The sequence below is a fragment of the Danio rerio genome, chromosome 16 (assembly GCF_052040795.2).
Source record: "Danio rerio strain M-AB ecotype USA chromosome 16, GRCz13ab, whole genome shotgun sequence".
Lineage (NCBI taxonomy): Eukaryota > Metazoa > Chordata > Actinopteri > Cypriniformes > Danionidae > Danio > Danio rerio.
The window spans coordinates 28653462-28662467 of NC_141036.1; the positions used below are offsets into that span (position 1 = coordinate 28653462).

General features: G+C 40.6%; 1 long non-coding RNA gene across 1 annotated transcript; it reads right to left on the reverse strand.

Moving 5' to 3' along the window:
• Positions 1-1820: 1820 nt before the first annotated feature.
• On the reverse strand, positions 1821-8117 carry LOC141378337 (uncharacterized). Its single transcript, XR_015511443.1, has 3 exons — positions 6217-8117; positions 3930-4691; positions 1821-3839 (listed from the first exon to the last, which is right to left on the reverse strand). It is a non-coding gene; the product is annotated as an uncharacterized LOC141378337 (long non-coding RNA).
• Between the last annotated feature and the right edge of the window lie 889 nt (positions 8118-9006).

Here is a 9006-nt window from a genome sequence, read left to right on the forward strand (position 1 = left end):
TAGAAGGGGAACTCTAATGCCATGTGGAAACTTTACCTATAGGAGATTTGGTCAGATATACATGGCTTGCTTGGTTGTTATAGGCTGACGAGATAATTATTATGAATGACGTGACATCTCAGTCTTCCTGGTAGAACCTTCGCTAAAGCTTTCATTTCTCCAAGCTGTTGACACAAAGAGAGATCGAGAAGCAGATTCTCCCGGTCTAGAGCATGTATAGCAATGGCAGACGGTCGAGCTGGGTTCTTCTCCCTTGCCTGGTTTCCTTTGGGTCCGGTCCTCCAAGAGCGGTTTGTACAAGGAAGCAAGTTTCCTAAAAGAGCAACACTGTTGTGTAGCGTGTCTTTTAAAAGATGTCATTCCGACCGTGTATTTCTGGATACGGTGGTTCCTTGTCCCCAGATGATGGGGACGAGCACTGTGTTGCATGTCTAGGGGTCCAGCATGTTAATGCGGTTCTCGCGGGCAGTGAATGCCATCATTGTGATGTCATGTTTATTGTAGCTAAGATCTCGGCTTGCTTTTGCAAAAGGGCGACCCCTCCCAGTTGTTTCTGCGGTTGACACTCGGGCAGATCTGAGGGTTACAGTAGGAGTAAATCTGCCGCCCTTGGGCTCGCGGACCTCCCACTCCTTAGCACGCTCCATCCAAGCTTCGAGCAAGAGAAGCGATCCGTCCTCACAGATGGTCGCCCTTTCGCTTGATGACACCGGGGACCAGATGTCCATCATGGCATCGGAGGGTGGGCTATCACTATCCAGCAAGGATCCAGACCCGCTTCCCCCCTCCGAGGTGGCGAGCGTGGTCCCGGATCCAGAAGCAAATATGCTTTCCCGGGCTGCATCGGCCATGGGTCTGGAGATGGTTTAGCCCCAAGGCCGGACCGACTAGATGGGTGCTATGTGGAGGATACTAAGAAGGCTAAGCCTTCTAAGCCTCCCGTTTCCTTCTTCCTGGAGGTGAACAGTAGGCTTACACAGTCATGGGCACCCTCACCCCCTGGAAGGACCCCTCCTTCCTACGGGCCAGAGTGACCCTAGGGCAGGCGTCCAGGTATGTTGTCGTATTGACAGATGCTTCCTGTACGGGTTGGGAGGGCATGTGTTGCGGGGATGCTGCTGCGGACCTGTGGAAGGGAACCCAGCTGCATTGGCATATCAACTCCCTATGTGGATGTTTTTTACCCTGCCCCCCTCTCATGCCCTCTTGGGATCTCGCGGTAGTGCTCACGAGCCTACTTGGAGATCCCTTCGAACCACTCGACTCAGTATCCTTGAGATTTGTGTCCTTAAAGACAGCTCTGCTGGTTGCGTTGGCGTCGATTAAGAGGGTTGGGGACCTGGAGGCATTCTCTGAAAATACAAAAACTTTTTTTTTTTTATAGAGCATGATGTTTTTTAAGTGTTAAGTTTCACAAAACAAAAAAACAAAATCTCCACTGATGTTATACTGTAAATGGCCCACAAATATCTTACATTTCATACTGATTGACTTTTTCACAAGTTGGCTTCATCATTATAAAATAATTATATACATAGGCATGACATATAGACTCACAGCTGTTGAAACATGAATAACGAGATCCAAAACCTGTGTTAAAGCCTGGCGGCGATTCGGATGATATAGTAACATGACAGTGCTTCAAGAAATTCTCACAGCATGTTTTCATTCAGTTTTTACATGTGGCTAATTTTTTACAGCCAAATGCCAGGTTCTTAGTTACCACAAATCATCAAATCATATGGCACTTCAATTGTTGAGATCTTTACCGGTAGGAAGGTAGTTTTTTTTTTAATATATATACTTTTTTTTTCATTTTTGCCCCATTAATAGAAAAGAAGTTGCTGAAAAATGCCTTTTCCACATATAGTATATTATTTTGCAAGGCAATAAGATACATTTGCATTCTTTGGTCATATCACGTCACTTATCTAGAGAGATACTGGCATGATCATCAGCTGAAGTGCCCACAGCTACACACATCACCTCTGCCTCGCACCTGGACTGACCATAATGCTTTACACCCACACACCTGAGACAGTTTACCCATCCGGACTTATTACACTTTTACTGCTTTTATTTACGGCTGCAGTACAACATAGCATATAAGCACCACTTGCACTGTTGCACTTGATCACTGTTGTGTCCATCACACACATTTCCTTGTTCCTGAGGGTTTTCCAGAAAGCTGGTTGTGTGACATACTGTATACCTAGATAAGTTTATAAATAAGTAAGCAGACAATGAAATGGTTACCAAAGTAACCCACATTCCTTGAGGGTGGGGGGTTGGGATGGAAATGCCAGGGATGCCAAGGATATAATTAGTCATTTTTGGCAGACAGGTGAGATAACAAAAGCCAGATGAAAAGGACTGTGGTGTGCATTACAGGGGTATATTCACGACTCTATAGGCAACCGATTAGAAAATAATTTAATCAAAATTGAAACTAGGTTAGCCTAGTCACCTCATACGCTGACCATTCAACAGCTGTTAATTTTTTTTTTTTAGCAAAAAAGCCTGATAGACTATTGTTGTACAATGAAATATAGCGTTACTAACCAACCAGGAAACACACATGAACAGTGCTTCTACATAATTAATTCATGGAAAGAGTAGTTAGAAAAGCGAAATTGATGGATTTGTGCCAGATATAAGCATCATTTACCCATAAAAATGTACAGTACCTATTACTATCAGTTTGTGTGCTCTTTATCAAGTTTTTATTCTAATTAGCAGTTAAGTGGAATAAATAAATAAATTGAAATGCAAATCAAAGTATAAATAGCAGAAGAGGACAAATAGATTTTGCTTACCAGCAAATATTAATCCGACAGCAAATATAAAATCAGACACTAACCCGCTATAGCGTCGTCACCAATGACTAAATCTCAGTGGTGGTAAGAGTACAACAAATTTGTACTCAATTACAAGAACTGTTACATTGCTAAAATTATACTCAATTACAAGTAAAAGTACTGGGGTTAAAACGTGCTTGAGTAAAAGTACAAATTAATCTTTAAAAAAAGTACTCAAAGTACAAATTACTTTTTTGCTGGTGGTATTTATTGATCCGTAATTGCTGAATCAGACAAGATCCAAACAATAAAACACATTTTACAATACACATTTAAAGGTACTATTAACACTTTTGAAACATAAACACATTGAACCCAATAATACAAATAAAAATAAATAAAACAATGTCACAAATATAAAGTTGTTAGTCTTCTTACCATTCGCATTATTATGTGTTTTATAATAAAAACACTTTCGTAACTTTGTAAACAGTATTAACTTATCCCAGTGCTGTGGGATAACAAACAGCTGGGCAAGGTCCTTGCAACATGAACCTTACATCCCAACATATATCAAAACAGTTTACCTTCTGAACCTTTTGTTCAGTTTCAGCAGAAGCTGATTTTCAAAGTTCACAGAGTCTAACCGGCATCTTTTAGATGTGAACAGTAGACCAGCCCACTTACTTGGGCAATTAATTGGATAATGTAAATTTGAATTTACCAGCATCTATTACATCAGGTTTGTCAGTCCAGGAGGTCTTGAACTTGGGTAAGAGTACTGCAGCAGCAGCCAGCTCTGGATCCTCCATCATCTGTCCAAAACGCTTCTGCAGGCCATTACGCAAGGCTCTTATAAGGGGCGTGCAGGTCTGGCTTGATGTCTCCAGCCTGTTGAGTTTGGACTGAAGCTGGTGGATTACTGGCAGCAGCCATCCCAAGTTGACGCTGGACTCTGACTGGAGAATGTTTGAAGCTTTCAGCAGTGGTTTCATGGTGATGCAATACTCTCTGAGAAATCCAACTTCTGCAGGATTAAACCTGGCAGACAAAATCTGTATGATAAACAACTAAGCCAAATCATGACAACAAGAAAAGGAAAATAATATTGGTGGTATTAATATTACTCACATTTTCACCTTGATTTCATCACATACACTCCTGATGGCATCTTCCCCCTTTTCATCAATGATGCGTATTATCCTTTCTGTAGCAAGACAGGATGAATTCCACCGTGTTGCAACAGGGCGGATGATCTATAGCTCACACTTGTCCTCTACCACTTCACTAGCCAAATGAGATCGCCCAGTTTTGTTCCATATGGCCTGGCATTTTGCAAAGCTTGAACGAAAAAGCCTTTTTTAGGTATCATTCATGCCTTCTGTAAGAGCAGCATCAGTTGTTGCCACAAGATTTAGCAAGTGACATGCACATCGCTGATCTTCTTTCTAAAGAGTCTTCCTCAATCCAATGACAAGTTACACCAAGGTAACTTTTCTGATGAGCTGACCAACAATCTGTGGTGGTTGCAACAAATTTTACCTTAGCCAATTCTGTTATTATTGTTTTCTTTAGGTCATCAGCAGCATCAGTGATTCTGCCACAGACAGTGGATCTGGAAATGATTTTAGCTTGTGGTTGCAAAGTTGTAATCAGCTCTTTAAAAGCTGGCTGTTCAACCACTGCAAATGGCTGTAGACTTTCACATATGAAACTGATGACAAGTTTGTCAACAGTTGCTTGAGGGACACATTTGCTTGTAGCTGCTAACATCACAACTGGTAACTTGGCTTGCTTACTTGCTGAGAGTTTGCTAGCCATGGGCTTCCGGGGATGACATGCTGCTGCTGTTATGATGTCATTGTACTGGTCGATCTTGGATGGATGTTTCCTCTGGGAAAAACATTTAAAAAATGCAAAGGAGTTACACAAATTAAATTACAGATTAATATATATATATATATATATATATATATATATATATATATATATATATATATATATATATATATGCTATTGTGAGTATAAAGAAAACAGCAATATACACAAATAAAAATAGATTCTTTACAGTTTCAAATGATGCCTTTTTTATCTCATATGATCAAAAGACAATATGATTAAGAAAAAAAATGCAGCAAACGTCGACATCGCCTTTTCCAACTTGAGGCAAAGTTTAAATCAGGGCTATTCAATTAGTTTGTCATGGGGGACAGTTCATGAAAAGCATCCCAAATGAGGGGCCGGAGAGATATGACTTGCAATATAAGTGATTACACAACAGCATATAAAAGTCCATATGCTGTATACTATTTTTGCTCTTTAAGACACCCACATTAACTTTTTCAACATTAAAATGTTAATATATTGTATTTTGAAATATCATTTAGTGCATTGTACAATAGGAAAACATTCAAATGCTGTATTTTAAAGCACAACAAAAGCAGTGCATTGCTTAAGTAGGCTTCTTCTACATTCAGACATGTGTACATTCATATGTTATGTGAACTGCATAACAATTATGGATGCAACAATTGTAGATTTTGTTTGTACGATTCTTGAGAATAATGGTTTCACGGTTATCACGTCTAATGTAAGTTTAAGCTTTAAATTAGGTCAGTATTCAAGTAAACTGTTGTTATCATCTGCGTTCAGACATACATAATCATTTTAATAATTTGCAATAATTCGTTTAACATATTTTTTGTTTACATTGCACTGAAAGCCACGCTACGGTGTGAAACGTTTTCTAATCGGTGTGGCTGGTAGGTGTGAGGTCCGCTTGCACGTGCATATTGGCAAATGTTCTTATATAACGAACTTGTGTGCGGAAAAGACACGATATGTGAACGGCCCGCTGCTATAGTTAATCCAGTATGCGTAAATATTAGCCTTGGTTTAAACTCGGATCTTTAAACTAGCGCACAGGTAGCATAACTTTTAGTTGCTGCAGGTTTTTTTCCGTGCGACAGAAACGCGGCGCTGAGAATCCTTTACGATGAATTAACCGTAATTAACAAATTATCCAAATGTTTTCGGCTGCTTGCGCCACTTGCTTTTTTTGTCAGGTGAATCAGGCTCTGTCTGCGCAGCCTTCAACTGCAGCTCGTGCTGAACGACGCATGTCACTTCCTAAATAAAGCAGCCGTTTTTCGACTGAACAACAAATTTTATTTTTGATGTCTTGGTCACACTATTTGGAGGGCCGGAACAAATTGCCTCGCGGAAAAAGTTCACCAATTAAATAGCCCTGGTTTAAACGTTAAACTTTAATATCACTTCACTTACAAATTTTGGAGAAACTTTGCTATTAATCTAATAGCGCGAAACAAACCATCAGAAACCGCAGAACAACACTGCATAGTGCCTAAACATATAAATAAATAAAATATCACACAAATGAAGTCATATGTCTTCTTACCATTATGTGTTTTTTTAGATTAGAGGCTGAAGTCTTGTAAGCCGAAATCACAGCAGATGGCAGACATTGCTTACACTGCATTAGCACACTGTCCCCTTTCTTTCCCCTGTAGGTGAACAGCTTCTCCAGGTGTGGCCATGGGGATTCATCCTCTGTTATTTCTTCGTCCTTTCTGCGTTCTTCAGATGCGTTGTTGGTGTCTTGAATCTCCATGTGTAGAACAATAACTTCGTAACAATACCAAAACAATCACTGCTCAGCTCACGTAAATCTGCAGCTTGTTTTTCGGCTCAAATAATGTACCAGGCTTTTCGTTGGTCCGTTAAGATGAGCTTTTTTTATTGGCTACCGAAGTCAGTGGTTAAAATATTCATTTATTTACAGTACTCTGTAACGAATTGTGATTTAAAAGTAACGGATTACATTATTCAGCTTAATTTGTACTCAAGTACAAGTAAAATTACTGACTTAAAAATATACTCATGAAAGTACAATTACCCCAAATATGTACTTAATTACAGTAACGTGAGTAGTTGTAATTCGTTACTCCCACCACTGCTAAATCTCTAAAACACAGATGAAAACATCAGGGATTTGCAGCACTGACATGGACATTGAGGCTTATAAATTACTGAAAAAATGGCTGCAGATTAAGTATATTGATCGCAAGTGCTCAGTTTGCGACCACATTTTTGTTTTGTTCTGTTGATATGTAATTTCAAATAGTTGTAGCTGGAAACAGATGGAAAAATGATTGCTATTAGTATGTCTACTATGGCGAGGGCTTAAACGGAGCAGTGCTCATAATACTGAGTGAAAAAAGGAAAAAACATAACCTGCTTTGTATTATCGTAGGAAACACAGTTTAGATCGTTTCAAGGTAAGAGGTGTGTGAGTTATTGCCGTCTATGACTGTGTCAGGAATATCAAAACATAACCAGCTTAACTCCGCTCCTTTAGCACCCCTCACAGAGCTTAATCCACGCTCTCCTCTTGGGTTTTTGGTTTTAATAGAGAAAAAATTCCACCACCCTGTCCAAATTTTTAGGATACCGGGTATCAGATTTGCACAATCCATATGCACAACGCTTTGGCCTGTTTCCATTGCTCGAAAGCTTGACAGAGCTCCAGTGCATAGCTACGGTAGCTAACCCACGATTGGTGGATGGTGGTTTTTGAGTGTGGCTTAGTGAAAGGTCACTTAAAAAAGCGCACATATTTCTGTGTTAGAGAGAGGCACAGCAAGCGTGTCACAACACCAAGCCAAATTTCTTCATTCACCGGAGTTCACCAGCACCCGTGAGGGAATCGGCTCTACTTGAAGATTGTAAAATCTTGCAAATGTATTAGGTGTTGCCCAGCTCGCCGCTCTACAGATATCTGTTTGAAAAGCAAATCCAAGAAGAAGAAACACTTGCGAGTGCGCTCTCAATCCCTGGAAAAGGGCTTGCCCTGGCTCTGATAAGCGAGAGAGATGGCATCCACTATCCAGTGGGTCTACCTCTGATGGTGGTTGCCGACCACCGTAACAGACAAAGAGCTGCTCAGAGGATCAAAAGCTCTTAGTGCGGTCTACATAAATGTGCAGAGCACGAACATGACACAGCAATGAAAGGGCTGGGTCTGCCTCCTCAGCAGGAAGCACTTGCAGGCTCACTATCTGGTCTTTAAACGGTGTGGTAGGAACCTTGGGCACATAGCCAGGCTGGGTTCTCAGGATCATGTGAGAGAAAGCCAGCCCGAAAGTGCCTTGATCGATGACAACACGACCTTCAAAGATAGAAATCTCAAGGATACTAAGTCGAGTGGTTCGAATGTATCTCTGTGTAGGCTCATGAGCACTACAGAGAGATCCCAAATGGTCATGAGAGGGGGGTGGAGTGGATTTAATCAACTTGTGCCTTTAAGAAATTGGATGATGAGGTTATGTCTTCTCAAGGTGCCACCATCCACCGCGTTGTGATGAGCAGAAATGGCAGCAATGTAAACCTTTAATGTGGAGGGTGACAGTCTCCGCTTCAACCTATCCTAAAGAAAAGAAAGTACAACACTTATCTGGCAAGTTCGGGGGTCTTCTCAACAAGAAGTGCACCATTCACTAAATAGACTTCACTTTAGGGTGTAGGCATGCCTCGAGAGGGTGCTCTAGCCTGGGTGATGGTGTTAACAACTGCAGCCAGTAGGTCACCTATATCTTCCTCACTCCGTCTGTTCAATTCAGTTCAGCTTTATTTGTATAAGGCTTTTACAATGTAGATTGTGTCAAAGCAGCTTCACATAAATGGTCATAGTAATTGGATCAGGGTAGTTCAGTTTTTAGTGTTTAGGTTCAGTTCAGTTTTGCTCAGTTCAGTGTGGTTTAAAATCATTACTGAGAGTCCAAACACTGAAGAGCAAATTCATCAATACGTAGCTCTACCGATCTTGAACCATGCATGCCAGTGGCGACAGCGGAGAGGGAAAAAAAACTTCATGGATAGGAGAGTGAAAAAAAAACCTTGAGAGAAACCAGACTCAGTTCGGCAAGACCATTTTAATTTCTCCGTTGGTCAAAAGTCTTGTGCAGAGCTGCAGTCTCAGCTGTGGAGGCAGTTCATAGTGTATATAAACTAGATGCAGAAATTTGTGTGGAAACCCGTTAAGTGATGCATTGAGTGTATGCCTTACTAAACAGATAGGCCTTTGTGAGGAGATATGTGAGAAGTAATATTTTAAATTCAATACGAAACTTTACATTTACATTTAGTCATTTAGCAGACGCTTTTATCCAAAGCGACTTACAAATGAAGC